Source organism: Carcharodon carcharias, chromosome 8 (assembly GCF_017639515.1).
Source record: "Carcharodon carcharias isolate sCarCar2 chromosome 8, sCarCar2.pri, whole genome shotgun sequence".
NCBI classification, from domain to species: Eukaryota; Metazoa; Chordata; class Chondrichthyes; order Lamniformes; family Lamnidae; genus Carcharodon; species Carcharodon carcharias.
Window position 1 is genome coordinate 49855336 of NC_054474.1, and position 23485 is coordinate 49878820.

At 41.1% G+C, this 23485-nt stretch overlaps 1 protein-coding gene across 3 annotated transcripts in view; it reads left to right on the top strand.

Moving 5' to 3' along the window:
• The first annotated feature begins 8264 nt into the window (after positions 1-8264).
• The window catches only part of LOC121280975 (CCR4-NOT transcription complex subunit 6), a 71422-nt gene continuing 56201 nt past the window's right edge, over positions 8265-23485 (top strand). For 2 of the 3 annotated variants that reach the window (XM_041193469.1, XM_041193471.1), the window contains exon 1: positions 8265-8415. The gene's annotated coding sequence lies outside the window, so the exon portion shown is untranslated. The remainder of the gene's footprint in view (positions 8416-23485) is intronic. The other variant, XM_041193470.1, reaches the window with a different exon arrangement.

A 23485-nucleotide genomic window follows, 5' to 3' on the forward strand; every position in this document is an offset into this window, starting at 1 on the left:
CAATTTAATATTTAGTCAGGCTTGCAATGTGGCTCACTTACATTTGCTAGAAACCACATATATTCATTGACAAGGACCTGTCCTCTGCAGGTAAAAGGAACATGTCTAGACATTGCGTCTTTTTTGATCTAAACAAAAGCGTGGGGGACAACAGTGCCCAGAAGCATTCTCCATGGCAATATCTTGATCAATCGGAATCGACTTGCGAACCAACCAGCACCCTTTACTCACACAGAATAAATTGTTGCTCCCTTTGAAATTTGGCATTCTTGCATCTGTCCTGATGAGTTCATGACAAAAAACTTCAGCAACATGTCTCTTTTCTCAGCAATACTCAAGTTCTGCACTACTGAGTGACTAATCATAGACCAATTAGCTTAACATAAGAGCTAAACCAGGAATTTATAAGCCAGTCAGCCCAACATTTGTTGTCAGGAAATTATTAGACTCTATAATTAAGGATAGAGTGGCCGAGTATCTTACATTTTCAGCTGATCAGAGAGGGCCAGCATAGATTAGTAAAAGTAGGACATGCTCGGTTGAATTTTTTAGACAGGTGGCTAAAGCAATGGATAGGGAAATGTCTATGGATATTATTTATTTGTACCTTCAGAGATAGTGGATAAAGTCTCTTAAAAAGACACTTAGCTAAAGTTGAAGCTCATGGAATTGAAGTCAAATTATTGACCTGGTTAAGGGATGTGCTAAGTGGCAGGAGAAAGAGAGTAAAGTGGGTGTGATTAGAGGTATTCTGCAAAAATCTGTGTTGTGGCCTCGACTATTCACTGTATTTTTTAACAACTTGGAAGATGGAATAGAAAGCCACATTTCCAAATTTGCCGATGACAGAAAGAAAGACGGCTTTGCAAGCAGTGTGGGTCGAAGCATTAAATAAAGAGAGATATTAATAGATTAAGTGAATGGACATAACTGTTGAAATGGATTTCAATCAGGGCAAATGTGAGGTCATCCGCTTTGGAACTAAAACTTTTAGAACAGGGTACTTTCAAAATGGTAAAATGCTAGAGATAGTGAAAGTCCAAAGAGACTTGGTGGTCCAGGTACAAAGGTCATTAAAATGTCATAAACAGGTACAGAGAATAATCAAAAAGGCTATTGGAATGTTGGCCTTTATACTTAGAGGAGTAAAATACAAGTGGGCGCTTCAGCGATACAAAACCTTGGCTAGACCACACCTGGAGTACTGTGAGCTTAGACACCTTAGGAAGGATATGGTGGCTGTGGAGGGAGTACAATGCAGGTTTTACAGGTTTTAATACTTGATCTCCAAGGATCAAATGACAAGCAGTGATTACACAAACTAGGGTTGCATCCCTTGGAATTTAGAAGGTTATGGAGTGATTCGATCAAAGCTTTCAAGATAGTAAGGGTAGCAGCGAGGATAGATACAAAAAAACTATTTGCCACAGTTGGGGAGTCTAGGACCAAGAGGAATAGACTAAAAGTTAGAGCCAGAACTTACAGGTGTGAAATTTGGAAAAATTTTTATACAAAAATAGAAGTTTGGAACTCCCTTCCACAAATGGCAATTGATGCCAGATCAACTGTTAATTTTAAATCTTTGATAGATTTTTGTTAACCAAAGGTGTTAAGCAATATGAGACAAGACAGGTATAAAGAGTTAGTTTGTAGGTCAGCCATAATCTCATTGAATGGCAGAGCAGGCTCAAATAGCTAATGACCTACTCCTGTTCCCACGTTCCTAATTGCTTTGGAGAATCCTGAAGTTGTGGAAAGTACCATACAATTAAAGTAAATAATGTTTATTTAAGTGTATAGACAGGATAAACAGATAACACAAAAGAACTTTAACCTCAACCTTGGAACAGGGAGTGTGAAAAGAAGCTAAATTTAACTGCTTTAACCAAAGTATCCTGAATGAATGGAATCAAGTGCCAAGCAAGGTAGTACAGGCCGATTGTTATCAGTGAATTCGGGAGAGAGGTATAACTACAACAGCTTACATTTGTTACCTTTAGCAAACAGAGATAGTAGGAGAGATAGCCAAAAACGTGGGTAAAAAATGACAGGTTTTACAGAAAGTCCTGAGGACTGGTTTAAGAAGGGAATTAAGTCCATGGGGCCTAAACAACTGAAGGATGGGCCAGCTATTGTAGGGAAAGGAGAAATTAACTCAGACTGAGTCAGAGGAATGTAGAGTTCTGAGGCACATAGGGTTGGAGGAGGTTAAAGAGATGGGGGGGCGGGGGTGGGGGTAAGGCAATGAAGGGATTTAAGCGTAACAATTTGGACTAATGCCTTTAAAGTAGTAACATGTCACAAGGTGCTTCATAGGACTGTTACAAAACAAAATTTGACACCAAGCTACATAAGGAGGTATTATTGCAGACGATCAAAAACTTAGTCAGAGGTGGGTTTTAAGGAGCATCTTAGAGGAGGATGAGATAAAGAGAGACGGAGAGGTTTTGGGAGGGAATTCAGAACTTAGGGCCCAAGTAGTTGAAGGCATGGCCACCAATTGTGAAGCAATTCAAATTAGGGATGCTCAACAGGTCAAAATTGAATGAACACAAAGATTTCAGAGGGCTGTAGCTTCGGAAGAGTTTATAATGAAAGGAAATGGTGAGGCCATGGAGGGATTTGAAAACAACATTGAGAATTTTAAAATCAAGACATTGCTTAACCAGCACCCAACATAGGTAAGCAAGTACAGGGATAATGGGTGACTGGGACTTCATGTGAGCTAGGATCCCTGCAGCACAGTTTTGATGTGCTGAAGTTTACAGAATATACAGAATGTGTGGCCACCCAGAAGAGCACTGGAATAGTTGATTCTGAAAGTGACAGGAATGGGTAAGAAATTGAGCACCAAATGGACAGGACAGGTGTGGAGCCAGACAATATTACTGAAATAATTAGTATGATGGAGAGATATGGGTCAGAAGCTCAGCTTTGGAGAGGGAATAGGACAATGAGATAAAAAAAACTGTTTAGTTTAACTTGAGGTATTGGATAGGGACAGGATGGAATTGAAGGCAAGAGTATGAGTTTGGAACCTTGTGGCCTTTCTTAGCCTATGCTCTTCTGTCACCACCAAGCCTTATGATAAACCCTGATTCAATGACTGTTGAAGGGTATACACTAGGTGTAGCTGAAAATGATGCACAAACCTGGTGAAACTACAACATAGAACTACATACATGTTAAACATTGGAAACTAAAACTATAGACAGCTAAGCAATGCTACAACCAAAGGAGGGCAGTTAATGAAGGGGAAAGAAGTAGGAAATAAATAGGAGGTTATTAAATGGGAAATGGGGCAGTAGTAGAGGGTGATGCTTGAATTAAGGGGACTCTAAGGAATTGGGGTGGGATGGGGCTGAGACAGGATGTCAGTCAGAGGACCATATCACTACCAAATTAGTCTAGGCAAGGAGCATGACTGTGATATAAAGTCAGGCAAGTGGCCTTACTCAGCAAGCACAGGTGACCTGGGATGAGTCAAGTGTCAGTCAGAAATACTGAAATAATATTACAGCATAAGGTTGTGGACAGGAAAAGCCTCATTTGCAAACAAGCAAGACATTTTTCTGGACAAAGTGGAGAATGATCACAGAATTATTAACTATAGTAGGGAAGTTTGTTCAAAGTAGATTAGAGGAGTGGAAATTGAGGAAGGTCATTGACCTAACACATTAACTGTTTCTCCCCCACAAATGCTGACTGACCTGAGTATTTCCAGCAGGAAGTAGGTGAGGATGGGTGTTATGTTTTAAAGTATAACCCTGTGGGATGGGGCGGGGTGGTAACAGCAGAGGGTGAATAACACAAATAAGATAGGATAGAGATCAGTGAATATCTCAGTTAGAAAATGCTAAACCCTAAGGGACAAAGGGGCAGCAAAGTCTAAGGAGGCAAATGCCCTACCATGGCTGAGGGAGGAAAGATCTGGAGTGGGGCAGTATGTATTAGAAAAAAATAGCAGCTATTTGCAAAGTTAGGACTTACTGGAAGAAAAGAAAGCAGCTTGGGAAGTGAAAGATGGGAAGGGAAAAGAGGAAGAGGCTAGGAAAATGGAGGATGCTTTGCCAATGTTCAGTTGTTGAAAGAATATTTAGAAAACTGTGAATGACATTTCACATTCAACAATAGTGGGATCCAGGGTGATCCTGTAAGTGTGACCAGGTCCTGGCTAGAGTACGTTACAGGATATCAAAATCAACTTCAATAAGTTCAGGGGAAAAAAAGTCAGGTATACCATGTAAATGTTTCTTAAAAAGCTAGTTCCAACAAAGTTAAAAGCAAAAAACTGTGGATGCTGGAAATCCAAAACAAAAACAAAAATAAAAATACCTGGAAAAACTCAGCAGGTCTAACAGCATCTGCGCAGAAGAATACAGTTAACGTTTTGAATCCGTATGACTCTTCAACAGAACTAAGGAAAAATAGAAGAGAGGTGAAATATAAGCTGGTTTAAGGGGGGGGAGGTGGGTGGGACAGGTAGAGCTGGATAGAAGGCCAGTGATAGGTGGAGATTGCCTAAAGATGTCATAGACAAGAGGACAAAGAGGTGTTGATGGTGGTGATATTAGCTGAGAAATGTGCTAATGGGTGACATTAAGGGTAGAAAGCAGGACGAGCAAGGTACAGATAAGCCTGGTGGGGTGGGGGGAAGGGATAGAAATAGGCTAAAAGGTAGAGATAAAAAAAATATGGAAATACATTTAAAAATAATGGAAATAGGTGGGAAAAGAAAATATATAAATTATTGGAGAAAAGGGGGATTGGAAAGTGGGTGGGGATGGAGGAGAGAGTTCATGATCTAAAGTTGTTGAGCTCAAAATTCAGTCCGGAAGGATGTAAAGTGCCTAGTCAGAAGATGAGGTGCTGTTCCTCCAGTTTGCGTTGATCTTCACTGGAACATTGCAGCAGGCCAAGTATTGTGTGCATGAGAGCAGGGTGGTGTGTTGAAATGGCAAGCGACAAGGAGGTCTGGGTCATGCTTGCGGACAGACCAAAGGTGTTCCGCAAAGTGGTCACCCAGTCTGCGTTTGGTCTGTCCAATATAGAGGGAAGTGCAAGTGAAATGCTGCTTCACTTGAAAGGAGTGTTTGGGCTCTTGGGCAGTGAGGAGGGGGGAAGTAAAGGAGCAGGTGTTGCACCTTCTGCGGTTGCATGGGAAGGTGCCGTGGGAGGGGGTTGACGTGTAGGGGGCGATGGAGAAGTGGACCAGGATGTCCCGGAGGGAACGATTCCTGCGGAATGCCCCTGGGGTGGGGGGGGGTGAAGGGAAGATGTGTTTGGTGGTGGCAACATGCTGGAGTTGGCGGAAATAGCAGTGGATGATCCTTTGAATGTGGAGACTGGTGGGGTGATAAGTGAGGACAAGGGGGACCCTATCATGGTTCTGGGAGTGGAAGGTGTGAGGGCGGATGCATGGGAGATGGGCCGGACACGGTTGAGGGCCCTGTCAACCATTGTGGGTGGAAAACCTCAGTTCAGGAAGAAGGAAGACATGTCAGAGGAACTGTTTTTGAAAGTGGCATCATCAGAACAGATGCGACGGAGGCGAAGGAACTGAGAGAATGGAATGGAGTCTTTACAGGAAGCGGAGTGTGAGGAGCTGTAGTCAAGGTAGCCGGCGGGAGTCAGTAGGCTTGTAATGAATACTGGTGGTCAGTCTATCACCAGAAATTGAGACAGAGAGGTCAAGGAAGGGAAGGGAAGTGTCAGAGATGAACTATGTGAAAATGATGGAAGGGTGAAATTGGAAGCAAGATTAATAAATTTTGCCAAGTCCAGACAAGAGCATGAAGCAGCACCAAAGCAGTCATTGATGTACCGGAGAAAGAGTTGTGGGAGGGGGCCAGAGTAAGACTGGAACAAAGTATGTTCCACATACCCCATAAAGAGACAGGCACAACTGGGGCCCATGATGATACCCATAGCCACACCTTTTATTTGGAGGAAGTGAAAGGAGCTTAAGGAGAAATTGTTCAGTGAGAGAACAAGTTCATCCAGACAGAAGAGAGTAGTGGTGGATGGGGATTGTTCAGGCCTCTGTTCGGGAAAGAAACGGAGAGCCCTCAGACCAATAGATAAAAACAAAAAACTGCGGATTCTGGAAATCCAAAAACAAAAACAGAATTACCTGGAAAAACTCAGCAGGTCTGGCAGCATCGGCGGAGAAGTGTTGACGTTTCAACTTCCCCTAGTTCTGTAGAAGGGTCATGAGGACTCGAAATGTCAACTCTTCTTCGCCGATGCTGCCAGACCTGCTGAGTTTTTCCAGGTAATTCTGTTTTTGTTTTGAGCCCTCAACCATCCTGGTGCGGGATGGAGGTGTAGAGGGATTAGATTTCCATGGTGAAGAGGAGGCGGTTGGGGCCAGGGAACTGTAAGGACTCCATGCCATTCTCTCAGTTCCTTCGCCTCCGTCGCATCTGTTCTGATGATGCCACTTTCAAAAACAGTTCCTCTGACATGTCTTCCTTCTTCCTTAACCGAGGTTTTCCATCCACGGTGGTTGACAGGGCCTTCAACCGTGTCCAATCCATCTTCCACGCATCCACCCTCACACCTTCCTCTCCCTCCCAGAACCATGATAGGGTTCCCCTTGTCCTCACTTATCACCCCGCCAGACTCTGCATTCAAAGGATCATCCCCCTCCATTTCCGCCAACTACAGCATGATGCTACTACCAAACACATCTTCCCTTCACCCTTCACCCCCCACAGAGGCATTCTGCAGGGATCGTTCCTTCCGGGACACCCTGGTCCACTCCTCCATTGTCCCCTACACCTCAACCTCCTCCCACAGACCTTCCCATGCAACCGCAGAAGATGCAACATCTGCCCTTTACTTCCCCCCTCCTCACCGTCCAAGGGCCCAAACAGTCCTTTCAAGTGAAGCAGCATTTCACTTGCACTTCCCTCAATTTAGTCTACTGCATTTGCTGCTCCCAATGTGGTTTCCTCTACATTGGAGAGACCAAACACAGACTGGGTGACCACTTTGCGGAACACCTTTGGTCTGTCTGCAAGCATGACCCAGACCTCCTTGTCGCTTGCCATTTCAACACACCACCCTGCTCTCATGTCCACGTGTCCGTCCTTGGCCTGCTGCAATGTTCTAGTGAAGCTCAATGCAAACTGGGGGAACAATACCCCATCTTCCGACTAGACACTTTACAGCCTTCCAGACTGAACATTGAGTTCAACAACTTTAGATCATGAACTCTCTCCTCCATCCCCAACCCCTTTCTGATCCCCCTTTTTTCCAATAATTTATATATATTTTTAATTTCTCACCTATTTCCATTATTCTTAAATGTATTTCCATCCATTGTTTTATCTCTACTTTCTAGCCTATTTCGATCTCTTCCCCACCCCACCCCCATTAGGGCTATCTGTACCTTGCTGATCCTGCTTTCTACCCTTAAGGTCACCTATTAGCACATATCTTAGCTAATATCACTATGTCCTTTTGTCTATGACATCTTTTGGTTATCTCCACCTATCACTGGCCCTCTATTCAGCTCCACACCGCCCCCCCCCCCCCCCCCCAACCTTATATTTCACCTCTTTTTTTCCTTAGTTCTGTTGAGGAGTCATACGGACTCGAAACGTTAACTGTGTTCCTCTCCTCAGATGCTGTCAGACCTGCTGAGTTTTTCCAGGTATTTTTATCTTTGTTTTAGTTCCAACAAAGTGTTTGAAGGAGAAAGAGAACACGATATTTTGACCCTCATCTTCTAGTAAACTCCTATTCCGCAATAGGTTGTGGATCTTCATAATGAACTAGTATTTTTATGTCGAGCAATGCGGGCCCCCAATTATTTCCTTTACCTTTATACTGTACTTTTGACGAAATAAAAGTTTTCCAGAAACAAAGTAACCACAGCCTGCGCTCGATATCATTAAATCAGTCAGGTTACTATTATTTTTCAGCACGCCACTTTCAATATAAAATTCAATACTATCTACCCCAGTTGGGTAACCTAGGCGGTTTATAATATTTAAAACATATTTGCATAACCTTCCAAATATATCCCTCGGACACAAACACCTCCTTGAGAAATATATATATATATGTGGTGTAAAGGAGGCAGGGTGTCCACCACGACTCGTTGCCTTCTTGCCACTGAAGTAGTTGAGCGGCCGCGGCAGGCAGTTCCTGTCAGGAGGCTCGCGCTGCCGTCAACAGCTGCAACCTCCGCGCGAGCCGCTCGCTCCGGCTCCGTTTGTTTTTCTTCACGTGAGGCCGAATGGTACGGTCCACGCTGCAACCAATCAGCGAGCCGCAAAGGAGGGGAAAACTCTCCGGGAAATAATGGAAAGTGGGCGCCATGATGATTGTTTGCTTTTAGAACGGGCTCGCTGGCTTTATAGGCGAGGGGAAGAAAGGTCTAGAACTTTTGTTATGTGTTCGCAGGTACAAAAATATATGTTTTCTCACTTCAAACCTATTGGTTTAAGGTTTCATTGATTCCCTGCTTTGCTCAAGCCAAAAGGTATTTATTGTAACGTGTAAACATACGAGCTTCTGAACCGAGCGAGGTTTTTAGTATTTGAATTTAGAACTTCCAGCTCAAGTTTTTTTTAAAAAATTACTTAGCTAGTCTTTCGACCTCGTCGGCTTCATTCGTTTTATTTGAGTCTCATATTTCTGTAAAAGTCATTAGCGTCTTGGTTGAACGGAAAACTAAGTCGCTTCTTTTATGTAGTCAACGCGAGGCCTACACGTTGTTGGTAGTAGGGGGAGCTTTTATTTGAACGACAGAGCGACCTAGCTTTGTGGCGGAAGTCTCCTCGTCTGGTTTGATTGACAGCTGAACGCGCCACACAAACTCTAACCGTTCACCAATGTGGCGCACGGCGGGTTTTTCGTAGCCAATGGCTGCAGTGTAGGGGCGGGACATCCGCGATGAAGGTAGGTTGATTCAGAACGTAGTTCTTTGAGCCCCAGTTTGATAATGGTAAATACTAGTAATACTAGATTTGGGGGTACTTAATCAGTCTGCAAATTAATAGAGGGTGTATTTACTTTTTTTGTATGGTATAGCATTTCACCACTTCAGTTGGTAAGTGGATGTAGGTGCAGCGTCTGGAAAACGAAAGGCTATTGAACTGATATGTTTAGGAGAAGAGTAATAATTTTACATTTGTAATTATTAAGTATCTCAACTTAACCACCACATTTTTTATCATTATATCCATTTTCGCATGATCTGAACACCGATTAAGTTTTCAAAACTACGTTTAGTTCATAGACGCGAACTTCGAATGAAATGACCTATTAAAGTAGATAACGTGAACAAAAAAAACCTGCACTATAATGTTATATTAATTCAAATTATAAATGATAGTAACTCAAAGTACACCGACGGCGATTGTAAAAAGCTTTAGCGACCAATATTTACCACGTGCAGCTGCTGCGATTGAATGTCCTTTCAGCTACCCTGTAGAATATGAAAAACAGGTGAAAACACAATTTCAACATTAAGGGTTGTAGTATACAGGAAGTATTTTCCCTGATGTGTAAAATGCAGGGACTTCTCGTTTCGTTTTGTACGTTTATTCTGTGATCCTGCTTTCTTGACTAAACATTTAGGCGACATGGTTTTCAACTTGTATCGATGTGTTCATACAACTCTACTTCTAAGTTGCAACTGGAATCATAGGATTTAACAGCACAGCAGGTCCTGCAGCCTATTGCACATGTGCCAGCTCTTATTTATTCCTATTTCTTTGTCTTTTCCCTACATCCTTGGGCATTTCTCCCAAATATTTACCTACTACCTTCATTCAGGTTAATGATCAGACTCTTAAAATCCTGTATTTAAAATGTCTTCATTCTTTTGGTTATTCTTTATTTAATTTATCGAGATCTCTCAATTTTGAATAGCCAAATCAGCTCTCCTGTTCAGCCTTATGAGCAGAAAACTGCAGCAGCTGAAAATATGAAACAAAAACAAAACTGGAAACAATATTTGTGAAGGGAATAGACAAGTTAGCTTTGTCAATATACTTTGATAAAGGCTGCACAAAAGTTATTCCTCCAGCGTGTTCTGTTTTTTATTTTTCCAGGGCATGTGGCTGTCACTGGCAAGGCCAGCATTTGTTGCTTATCCTTAATTGCCCTTGAGAAGGTGGTGGTGAGCCGATTTCTTGAACCTCTGCAGTCTTATCTGGTGCAGGAACACCCACAGTGCTGCCGGGAAGGGAGTTCCAGGATTTTGATCCCATGACAGTGAAGGAATGGCAATGTAGTTCCAAGTCAGGATGGTGTGTGGCTTGGGGGGAACTTACAGGTAGCAATGTTCCCATGCATCTGCTGCCCTTGTCCTTCTAGGTAGTGTATGTCATGGGTTTGGAAGGTGCTGTTGAAGGACCCTTGGTAAGATGCAGCAGCACATCTTGTAAATGGTGTGCACTGCTGCCACCACTGTGCATTGGTGGTGGAGGAAGTGAATGTTTAAGGTGGTGAATGGGTGCCAATCAAGAAGGCTGATTTGTCCTGGATGGAGTGGAGCTTCGAGTGTTGTTGGAGCCACATTCATCCAGGCAAGTGGAGAGTATTCAATCACATTCCTGACTTTTTTTAAAAGTCATTCATGGGATGTGGGCGTTGCTGACTAGGCCAGTATTTATTGCCCATTCCTAGTTGCCCTTGAGAAGGTGGTGGTGAGCTGCCTTCTGGGGCCGCTGCAGTCCATGTGGTGTAGGTGCACCCACAGTGCAGTTAGGGAGGGAGTTCCTTGTGTTTTATAGATGGTGGACAGACTCAGAATTCCTAGCCTCTGACCTGCTCTTGTAGCCGCAGTATTTATATAGCTGGTCCAGTTCGTTACTGAGTCAGTGGTAACCCCTTATGTTGATACAGATTCAGCAACAGTAATGCTCTTGAAAGTCAAGAGGGAGGGATGTTTAGATTCTGTCTTGTGAAGATGGTCATTACCTGGCACTTGTGTGGGGTGAATGTTATTTGTGACTTGTCAGCCCAAGTCAGAATGTTATCCAGGTCTAGCTGCATATTGGCATGGACTGCTTCAGTGTCTGAGGAGTTGCAAATAATAATGAACATTGTGCAATCATGCACAAACATCCCTACTTCTGACCTTATGATGAAAGGAAGGTCATTGATGAAGCAGCTGAAGATGGTTGGGCCTAGGACACTACCCTGAGGAACTCATGCAACTGAGATAATTGGCGTTCAACAACCACAACCATTTTCCTTTTTTTTTTCTTGGTATGCCCTTAACTAGTGGAGAGTTTTCTCTCTGATTTCCATTGACTTCAATTTTGCCAAGGCTCCTTGATGCCACAGAGAACATATTTTGCCTTGATGTCAGTTTTTATTGCGCTGTGTATACTTTCTCTATTCTAGGAATGATTTTCGTTTTCTCATTTCATAGCTAAAACCACTGATCCTGGTATCTTAAACTCTTCTACATCCTGCCCATATCTCAATATTCAAAACTAAACATCATGTCTAGGCTGTGGTCTTTTTCAATTAATACATTTGGTGATAGACTAAATCTTGAGACTTTGTTTCTAGTCTCTCCATGTTAATAAGATAGGTTAGGATAAAAAAGACCATTTGGCTCATAAAGCTTACTTTACAATATCTGTAAAACTACACGAATTAAGTAACACTTCCTTATACCGACTTAGTTAACAGGTTTCACCTGGTAAAAGCTAAAAATGCACAAATATTATTCGCACCTCACAGTCTTATATTTTGACGGTACATTTCATGACAACATGACAAAACTTGAAGATGGATGAAGCAAATTAGGACCAGGTAAGTTAAGCAGGCCATTAATTTCTAGCTCCTAACTGTTTGGTGGCTTGCTACAATGGGCATTATAACTTTAACATCTACTGTCATGGTTTTAAAAATTAAGCAAATTTCTTCTTAAAGAGGCATATTTTCTTAAGTATAATGTAAAGTGCCTGTATGCAGATCCTTTTTAAATGTTGTTTGAAAATCTTATTGCCTATGGATGCTACCGTTGCAAATGAAGGTAACTGTTGAGAGTGGATGTTTAATGAGGGGAATAAAAATGCAAGTGACATGTTACGATCCCTGTAGAGACATAACTTGTGAAAGCAGATTCAAACTTGGAGTTGTTAACTGAAAGAATGACACATCAAGATTTCACATTTTAAAACTTTTTACTTTAACAAATGAGTAAAAAAAACATTTGACTATACACTATTTTCTTCTTGTAGGCAGCTTATACTCTAACTACAGAAAGTGACATTACTCTTGTCTGCTTGTTACCCATTGCAATCTCCGCAAATTACAGTCTTTTTAGCAAACAGTCCACAGTTATTCCCAGCTTCCAGTGGGTTCCCGGATCTCCATTTTGCTGAGTACTAACTTCAAGTAAACATCTCCAGGTACATTTGCTCAGTTTTCAGAGAGTTTCTTAAACCATCACCACCAGCAAAGCTTATGCCAATTAACCTTGCTCTTCCCCACCCCTGTGTCAGGATGAATCTGCCAGAATCCTTAGATAACTGCAAGATCAACGTCCCCCATCTGGCTGTGGTAGCTTGCAAAGTTAAGCAGCCCTTTCTACCTTTCCACCCAGATCCTCTGCTATCTGTCAGTGACATTAACTGATTTGTAGAGAAGCTTGTAACCTGATCTCAAAAATGACTTTGCCCTCTTCTCCATTGCAACTTGAAACACAGCAATTCTACCTAGATACTAGGTTGGTTAGCTTTTTTCATCTCAACTCCCTTTCATCTTAGAAGTAAATGGACAACCTACAGAACAACTGTTTACAACCTGATACCTATAGCAGCTTTCTGGGACTTTGGGAGACTCATGGCCTACTCATGGTAAATTCAGAGACTGCTGCCATTGTCTCCAACCATGATTACTTTGCATCTTCTCAGTAAAACAATCTAATCCCTCCTTTGATCTCTAACAGTCAAACCACTCAGCTTTACTGACAGGCAGACTTCAGAACCGGTCACATGACACCCTAAATTTGAAGCCACAGTCCCAAACTATAATAATCTTATAAACCTCATAATTATAACAAGTTAATTCGCAGTACAATTATCAGTTAAAACCTGTTAACACTAAATCTTCTCAATCTTGGCTGCAGTGGAAATGAGGAAAAAAAAATTCCTGCTGTGCACACCCCCGCACCCCCCTCCCAAAACCACCGCTAGGACCCTGGCTAGGCCTACCCCACCACCCCCACTCCCCTGGATTCGCTGCTGCCCACTCCTCTCTTTTGTATGCAAGAGTGTATTTCTTTTAATAAAACCTTATTCTGTGTGCAGATAATGGAAAATTCTAGCTTTGTGCTTTGTGATTTGGTCTTGGATAATGATGGGACATTCATTAATGTTGTGCTTTCTTTAAACCAAAACCATGGACCTAGAATTTTTAATTGTATGTTATCGTTTGTGCTGATTTTAAAAGCGCATGATGAATTACATAATGCCCTTCGATGGATCAGAACCTTGTGATTATAGTAGATTGTTTTTAAACCTTAATGATCTTTAATCTTTTATAAGATAAATTTAATATTAAAAAGTTTCATGGATGAGTTGATACTTTTTTAAAAATTCATTTATGGGGTATGGGTGTTGCTGGCTAGGCCAGCGTTTATTGCCTATCCCTGATTGCCCTTGAGAAAGTGGTGGAGAGCTGCTGCCTTGAACTGCTGCAGTCCCTGTGGTGTAGGTACACCCACAGTGCTGTTAGGAAGTGAATTCCAGAAGTTGATCCAACGACAGTAAAGGAATGGTGATATATTTCCAAGTCAGGATGGTGAGTGCCTTGGAACTTCCAAGTGGTGGTGTTCCCATGTATCTGCTGCCCTTGTCCTTCTAGATGGTAGCAGTCGTGGTTTTGGAAGATGCTGCCTAAGGAGCCTTGGTGAGTTTCTGCTGCTGCTGTTTGTTGTTGGTAGAGTGGTCTTTATTGTTTGAATTTGTAGATGCCCATTTAGATTTTTACTGGTATTCTCTGGAGGCTAGATCTAAAGATTGCTTATTATGTGATTTATGTATATTTATAAAATATTCATTGTTTAAAATGATTTATGCTGTTTGCTCAGCTTCTGCTGGTTTGAAGTTCTGGAATAACAAAACAACTTGCATTTATATAGTGCCTTGAACGTTAACATCCAAAGTGCTTCACAGGAGCATTATTAGACAAAATTTTACATTGGATCATATTAAGAGATATTAGGACAGATGACTTTGGTATGAAGATTAACAGATTGTGCAACCTGAATTTGCCCAACCCCAAGTATTGCTAAGAACCTTTGAAGCTTATAATTTAAAGATTACAAGCCTGTTAGTCAAAATGTTATTCTAATTTGCAACGAACATTGAGTTACTTTACCTAAGATATGAATTTTTTTTTGCATTGTTTGGTGTACAGAATTATGCTCGCTACTGTCACTTATAAAGGCATGGTTTAGATGTACGCAGTCACTTTAAGCATTTTGTGTATTAAGTTTTATCAATTGTTGTCGAGAAGTGAGTCAGTTTTTTAGAGCAAGAGGCCTAAAATGTTACTTTTACAATGTCCACAAAGATCTGGCTTTGAGGCTTCGATTTGGTTCACTTTATAGTGAGCGTACGTATTAAAACTGAGGTTATTTGCTGTTTTAATGTTTTGACAACTGTATTTTATGGAAAGTTAGAATTAAATTACCCAAAACAAAGTTGTTCCTGTTACGATCCCCAGCTGAAATTATCCTTGCATAAGCCTGATCCCAGAGTGGAACTCGGCTTGATAGATCCTAACTTTTATTTGCGTGTTTAGATACGTACAGAGTAGCTACTGAACAGAGTCACAGGAGTCAGCTTATGAACTTTTAGCAATAGAATAAAACATTTATTCAGTAAGAAAAGATGAACTATATTACAATACTCCTTCTCCTACAACTATACCTTTATAGATAAACACAGACTTGCAAGGATAACACAACTTACAAAAGCTATCTTATACGCAAATGTCCACAGTAAATACATAGTCCGTGTAAACCTTTAGCAACCTTTAGTCAGACACACCACATTCTGAAACCAAGTGACAGATATCACCTCAACCAGATGCTAAGGATCTCTCTTCGCACCCCCCTCCCCAGACGCTTCTCATACTGTGAGCCAACCAGTCTTATTGAACTCCATCTTTCACACGAGGGTTTTCAATCTCCAAGAACTTGCTTTATAATCTTCTCCAAAACCAACACTTTCCCTCAAGCCTTCCGCAAGGGTTCACCTCCAGCATTCAAGCTGCCTTCCACGCACTCTCGCTCTCTCTAACTCAGCCGTCAACAGTACACCACTATTTCACATGCCCATACCAAAGAGTTACAGACCTTCAGCTATCTCTCTGGACTATTTTTGTCTCTGCAAACTGTTCTTGCTTTAAATCTGCTTTCTGCAGCTTTTGTCTCTAAATCTGAACCTTGGAGGCTTTCTCTCTGCCCCTCACTCTTGACTTCGCTTAACAGGACCTTTCCAGGTTTCTGTCTTTCCTTTGACTAGAAGGTCGTCTTTGGACTTCTGCCTCTTCCACACCCCTGGATTTTTGGGGTTTTCCTTAGCTTGGGATTGGCTATCTGTCCCTTTTGCTCCAGTCTCTCCTGGCAGCAACTTTTAAAAAAAAACTGAACTCCACAGCTTTCAACCAAACTGTGTTTCTTGTGTGTGTGTGTGTCTGTGTCTATCCATCTTTGGGAGGCACCTGCCTCTCTGGCCCCCTGTTGCTGAACAACAGTTCAATTCTTCTACCCTTGTGTGTTTAATATAGCTGCAACAGTTGTATAAGACCCCATTAGAAATGCAAGCACCCTTTTAAAGTGAAACTAAAACTCCATTTGACCTTTCTTAACACAGAGACACACATACAAATCAAGCTTAAACTTTAAAGCTAAAGTTCATTCCTAACAACTCCAAATGCCAATATAACTTAACTTAAACTATCTCTATTCCCTAACACTTCTCTCCTTGGAGGAAAGAGAGCTTTACAACAGTGAAGGTTTCTTTACAATGGCCTTACATCCACCTCATACAAACGTAACATCATAAACCTCTAACAATAGCTTATTACATACTGTGACAATAATTTTCCATTTCATTTTGCAATTAGACATGTTATCGTACAATTACAAAAATGTACTTAAAGTCAATAAATGTAACAAGATTAGCAGAATTTGCTCATCATAGTATTATCATAATTCAATTTTTATATTTTCTTTTTACTCCTATTCTTTAACTCAGCAAAGAATGTTTAATTTAAGTCTACAGTTCAGTCGTTCTTTTCATTCACTGTAGGCATAATCCCATTCTCAAGCTCATTTTCTGAACTGAAATGTGGTCAATTCTCATTTTGATTTAACAAAGTCAAAGTGGAAATTTTGTGCATTAACATCTTATTTCTTTGGTCAAAATCTCTTTTTGCCATTTCAAGGATGTTGTTGCAATGCTTTTTATGTTCACACATAAGCGTTTCATATTCCTGTTTGGTTTGATCTTTAAACATTTTATGATATTCTTGTTTCTCCAGAACCCATTTCGAACAGGGCTTTTCAATTTCTTTTTGAGCAGTGTCAATTATGTTCTCCCCATGAAGTTTCATAGTTCGTTCCAATCCTTTAATTCTTTTGCATAATCCACGAACTATATCATTCCACTCCTTTACAGATTTTGAATGGTCTTTTGCAAATTGTCCACTTGTCTGTATTCCAGTTGCTGTATTTTGTATATTAGCACTGGCAATCACTTGTAATTCTGTCTCTCTGGTCATTGACTTTTCCAGACCATTTTGCAATTTCAGTCCTTTTTGTTGGCAATTCTTGATTTCCAATTCTGCATGCACATTAGCTGTTTTCATTTGTCTATTACTAAGGTTGGTACATCAGTAATTTTACTTAGATCAATTCTTTGTTCAACTGGACCACAATTCAACAAAGCATTTTTATTCACAGGAACAACTTTCAAACTGTGACACCCATTTCGCACATCTTCTCTTTCACCTTCTCCAGTTTGCATTGAAGTTCGAGAATTTCATTAATCTTTTCACGGCGAAGTTCTAACAGTTCATTAGTTTTGGTTTTTAATTCTGCATTCAACCAATTATTCTGATTCACCAACAACTCTTTTTCTTTTGCAAGGCATTTTTCCTGATATTTCATAGCAACTGCTGATGCTGGAAGTTCATCAAGTTTTAACTGAAGATTTACCTTTGTTAAGTTTGCTTCTACAAGTTTATCATTTAGACATTTCAATCCTCAGTCAAGTGTTCTACTTTCTGTGACTGGTTCTCAATTGTTCTCATCAATTCTCTTCTTTCATTAGCAAACCCCTCTTTCATACATGAAACTTGATTTTCTACGTTAATCAGGTTTTCCTTCAATTGCTTGTTATCTGCAAGAAACATTCATTTTTGGCCACAGTAGTTTCCTGAAGTTTGTTAAGATCAATCGCCTGCTGCAATACGGTTGGTGCCACATTACTGCCTCCACTGGCCAAATCATTACTCAAAATAAAATTCACCCCTTCAGTAGGTGATTTAGGAATAATTTCCATTGTAACAATTCCATTTACAAAGTGACTTTATAAGTTAACTTTGTGCAAGAAAACAGGTTCATAAATTCTGTTAATACCTCTTATTAATATTTTTTCCTTCATGAAACTATCTGGAATACAAATTGTATCATCAGCCACCATCAGTGACTGATCTGCTCCTGTATCACTCAATTTTACTCTGTTTACTTATTTTGTTGGAGGAGTAAGGGAACACTTCCCCTTTCGACACAACATCCAGACCCTCTTATTAGTCTGACTTGCTTCACCAGTAACCAAAGAAGAATTCTTTGGATTATCCTGAACCATATCCCCTTTCCTGTATATTCTGAGAGAACACATTTCACTTGTACCACTGCTATAGTTTTAATAACCATTTCCTTTTCTGATACTACCTTTCCTGAGGATTCCTTAGGCGTTCTTGTACTGCAATAGATTTACCATCTAATTTCTAGCAATCTGCCCTAACATGTCCCACCTTATTAAAATGAAAACACTTAGGGTTTTTAACGTCACTTCCACCCTCAGTATCTTCCTTTCTGGTCTGAGGAGAAATTTCCGAGAATTCCCAACTGTCCCTTCTCTTCCCTGGCTACTTACCTTCCTTTCACCTTTCCATCTTTTATCCTTCACAGGTTTATGGGGATGATGGGAAAAAGGCTTAGATCTATGGACCAGTTCATGATCGTCAGCCATCTTTGCTGCCTGTCTAACTGTTTTAACCTTCTGGTCTTCCACATGAGTTCTCACTATTGAAGAAATTGAATCTTTAAATTCTGCCAAAAGAATTACTTCTTTAAGAACTTCATACATCATCTCTACCTTTTAATGCCAGTATCCAATGGTCAAAATTACTTTGCTTTACCCTCAAATTCAATATAAGTTTGCCCAGGTTGTTTCCTTATATTCTGAAATTTCTGCCTGTACGCCTCAGAGACTTACTCATATGCAATCAGAATAGCCTTTTTTACTGTATCATAATCCACCCATACCTCTTCTGAAAGTGAAGCATAAACCTCATGAACTCTACGTACCACCCTACTCTGTAGGAGCAAGGTCCAGATTTTTGGCCACTTCATTTACTTAGCCACCTTTTCAAACGAGATAAAGAATGCCTCTACATCCCTTTCCTCAAACTTTGGGAGAGCTTACACAAACTTAAACATCTCACCACTAGGTTTTAGGTTGAAGGTTTTTTCATCATCAGAACATTCCTCAGCATCTGAGATCTTTTTTAACTTCTGGCCCTTCTAGGCTGGTATTGTTTCTTGCTCCTTCACTCTCTCTTCCATTGCTAACATTTCCATTGGACATCAAGTTTTCACATTTCCATTTCTTTTTGAAATAATCTCTTTTTTCCCTTTCTTTTCCTTTTACCTCTAGTTCCAGTTTTCATTTGCCATTCTTTTTTTTTTCATTTGCCTTCGTTTCAAGTTTTCTCAGTTCATTTGCTTGTTCAAATTCAAGCCTCTTAATTTCTAACTGAAGCCTAGCTACCTCCAGCTGTGAGTCACTAGTGTCAGGTATCGTTTCCAACTTTAAATGCTGTGCTATCACTTTGCCTTTGTCTGCTTTCTTTGCCCCAGCAGGTAATCTCAACTGCAATTTATCTGCTGATTCCATCAACTTAACCAGTCAGTCATATTTTCCATCTGTTTAAAAAAAAAAGCGCCTGAGCAACGTCCAATGCCATTTCAAATTCCAATCTGTATAATATCTCACTGCAACTCCAATTCCTATGTCCAGTACCTCTTTCCCTCCATGTCCTCGTTAAAAGGATTCACAGATCCCACCAATGTTCAAGGATTTCCAATCTCAGACCAATTATTATTCCACCTCCAACCACCCACTGTCCACATTTCAAATCCTGCAAGAGCCCCCACTTTGTTACGATCTTTAGATGAGAGTACCCCTGGACAAGCTTGATCCCAGAGTGGAACCCAGCTTGATAGATCCTGACTTTTATTTGTTGGTTTAGATACGTGGAGAGTAGCTGCTGAAGAGTCACAGGAGTCAGCTGATTAACTTTTAACAAAAGAAAACATTTATTCAGAAAGAAAAGATGAATTATACTATACTTCACCTACAACTATACCTTTACAGATAAATACAGATTTGTAAGGATAACATAAGTTACAAAAGCTATCTTATACGCAAGTGTCCACAGTAAGCACACAGCCCATGTAAACCTATAGCAACCTGTGGTCAGACACACCACGCTCTGAAACCAAGTGACAGATGTCACCTCAACCAGATGCTATGGATCTCTCCTCAACTCCTCCCCCCAGATGCTTGTCACACTGAGCCAACAGTCTCATTGAACTCCATCTTTCACATGAGGGTTTCCAATTTCCACTCTCCAAGAACTCGCTTTGGAATCTTCTCCCAAACCAACTGCAAGGGTTTACCTCCAGCATTCAAGCTGTCCTCCACGCACACTCACTTACCCACTCAGCCGTCAACAGTACACCACTGTTTCACGTGTCCATACCAAAGAGCTACAGACCTTCAGCCATCTCTTTGGATTTTCTTTTCTCTTATAAACTGTTGTTGCTTTAAATCTGCAGCTTTTGACTCTTCAAATCTGAAGCTTAGAGCCTTTCTCTCTGCCCCTCACTCTTAACTTCACTTAACAGGACCTTCTCCAGGTTCCTGTCCTTCCTTCAACTAGAAGGTCTTCTTTGGAATCTTCAATTCTACTGGATTTTTGGGGTTTTCCTTAACTTGGGACTGGCCATCTGCCCCTTTTGCTCCAGTTTCTCCTGGCAGCAACTTTCAAAAAAACCAACTGAGCTCCACAGCTTTCAAACCAAAACTGTGCTTCTCCTCTTCCGTATGTGTGTCGGTGGGAGAGACCTGCCTCTCTGGCCCCCTGTTGCTGAACAACAGTTCAATTCTTCTACCCTTGTTTGTGTAACTTAGCTGCAACAGTTGTATAAAACCCCATTAGAAATGCAAGCACCCTTTTAAAGTGAGACTAAAACTCCATTTGACCTTTCTTAACACACTGACAGAAATACAAATCAAACTTAAACTTTAAAGCTAAAACTCATTCCTAACACCTGCAAATACCAATATAACTTGGGTAAACTATCTCCATTTCCTACCAGTCCTGCCTACAGATGACAAGTGCACCAATCCCTATATTATAACCAGTTTAGAGAGCTATAGTTAGGTTATCTTATACATTAACCTGTTCACTAATATCTAGACTGTTCCACCAAATAACTTGGAAGTAGACATCTCAGTTCAAATTTTTCAGTTTGTCATTCAATTACTAAAATTGCAAGGTGTAGCTTATTTAGTTAATTTTAACGTAAATGTATTAGCAATTATATCATTAGTTCTTGTTCCTCTTTTTTTCTATCCATTCCCCTTCAAGAGCAATCTTTTTTAAACAAGTTACCATTGTTTGGATTTGCACCCAAGCAACATTTGTGCCTTTTTAATTTTATCTCAGATTGCTCTATCTTCTCTGGTTGTTGGTTCTTCCAGTGACTTCCTTTATCGATTCATGGTTCCCCAGATCTCATTATATTTCCCATTCTGTTCCTTCATGTTAATCACCTCCATCAACTCAACTCCTGTGTTTTTTTTGCTGATGGTTGAAATGTATGGTACATTCATCAACATTTCGCAGATAATCCACCCTTACTGCAACAACTTTCATGCTTGTGTATCCTGATTCTCTCCATGGTCTTTTGAAGTTGTGAAAATAGTTTTAGTTTCTTTCAGGATACATTTTCTTCATTGCTCTAATAATAACAGTTCGGATCCCATGTCTTTTGAATTCGCTTATAGTCTTTGACTTATTGAACTTCTCTGAACTCAGATGCGACTTTCATGTTTCCATTGTTAATTTTGCCTCCAAGGAGCTTGATGTTTCTCCTTTTTGCCAGAAAACCTAATTGCTGTCCAAAATTACTAACTTCATAAAGTCAGTCCAAGATTTGAATAAAGGTCACACTATGGACATACCTCTTCGCTCATTTAATTTGCAATATTGGCCAGGATCCAGGAAATAACTTGTTTGGTAGGCGATCTTGTACTAACTTCCACCCACCCTCTCAGCACAGTCTTTCATGTTGCTTTATTTTTTAATCAACAGTACAGTTATGGTCATTTTCCTTTTTGAAATGGTCTCTCTCTCTCTGTCCTAAACTTCATGTGCAATTTTGCTCCTTCCAAGGATATTTTCAGTTTAAAAACAGAATTATCTGGAAAAACTCAGTAGGTCTGGCAGCATCGGCGGAGAAGAAAAGAGTTGACGTTTCGAGTCCTCATGACCCTTCAACAGAACTGAGTGAATATTAGGAGAGTGGTGAAATTTAAGCTGGTTTAAGGGGGGGCGGGGGGGGGGGGGGGGGGGGGGGGGGGGGGTGGAGAAGTGGGGGGGGTGTGGTTGTAGGGACAAGCAAGCAGTGATAGGAGCAAAAGATGTCACAGACAGAAGAACAAAGAGGTGTTGAAGGTGGTGATGTTATCTAAACGAATGTGCTAATTAAAAATGGACACTCAAGCTACAGCTCTAGTGGGGGTGGGGTGGAAAGACTAGCAGGGCATAAAAGATATAGATTTAAAAACATTTGAAATAGGTGGGAAAAGAAAAATTTATATAAATTATTGGAAAAAACAAAAGGAAGGGGGAAGAAACCGAAAGGGGTTGGGGATGGAGGAGGGAGTTCAAGATCTAAAGTTGTTGAATTCAATATTCAGACGGGAAGGCTGTAAAGTGCCTAGTCAGAAGATGAGATGCTGTTCCTCCAGTTTGTGTTGGGCTTCACTGGAACAATGCAGCAAGCCAAGGACAGACATGTGGGCAAGAGAGCAGGGTGGAGTGTTAAAATGGCAAGCAATGGGAGGTTTGGGTCTTTCTTGCGGACACACCGCAGGTGTTCTGCAAAGCGGTCGCCCAGTTTACGTTTGGTCCCTCCAGTGTAGAGGAGACCGCATTAGGAGCAACGAAGGCAGTAGACTAAGTTAGGGGAAATGCAAGTGAAATGCTGCTTCCTTGAAAGGAGTGTTTGGGCCCTTGGACGGTGAGGAGAGAGGCAGTGAAGGGGCAGGTGTTGCATCTTTTGCGTGGGCATGGGGAGGTGCCATAGGTGGGAGTTGAGGAGTAGGGGGTGAAGGAGGAGTGGATCACGGTGTTCAGGAGGGAACGATCCCTACGGAATGCCACCAGGAGGGGTGAAGGGAAGACTTGTTTGGTGGTGGCATCATGCTGGAGTTGTCGGAAATGGTGAAGGATGATCTTTTGAATGCGGAGGCTGGTGGGGTGATAAGTGAGGACAAGGGGGACTCTATCATGTTTCTGGAAGGGAGGAGAAGGCATGAGGGTGGATGCGCGGGAGATGGGCCGGACACAGTTGAGGGCCCTGTCAATGACCATGGGTGGAAAACCTCGGTTAAGGAAGAAGGAGGACATGTCAGAGGAACTGTTTTTTGAAGGTAGCATCGTCAGAACAGATGCGACGGAGGCAAAGGAACTGAGAGAATGGGATGGAGTCCTTACAGAAAGCGGAGTGTGAGGACCTGTAGTCGAGGTAGCTGTGTGAGTCAGTAGGCTTGTAATGGATATTGGTGGACAGTCTATCACCAGAAATTGAGACATAGAGGTCAAGGAAGGGAAGGGTCAGAGATGGACCATGTGAAAATGATGGAGGGATGGAGATTGGAAGCAAAATTAATACATTTTTCCAGGTCCCAATGAGATATTTTCAGTTGTTGCCCAAGGACGAAACTAGCTTTGATAGTTAAAGATAGCTAGTGACAATTAGCTGCAATATAATTCATTGGCTGGAGTGTGCTGTAAGGAAGTTAAGGCACTGAAGGGTTTAGGCATTATCATAAATTTTTTGAGCTTCTCTTTGGAATTATGTTTTCCAAACATTGGGATTTGTTATTGGTTTGGAATTTAAGCATTCTAGTCA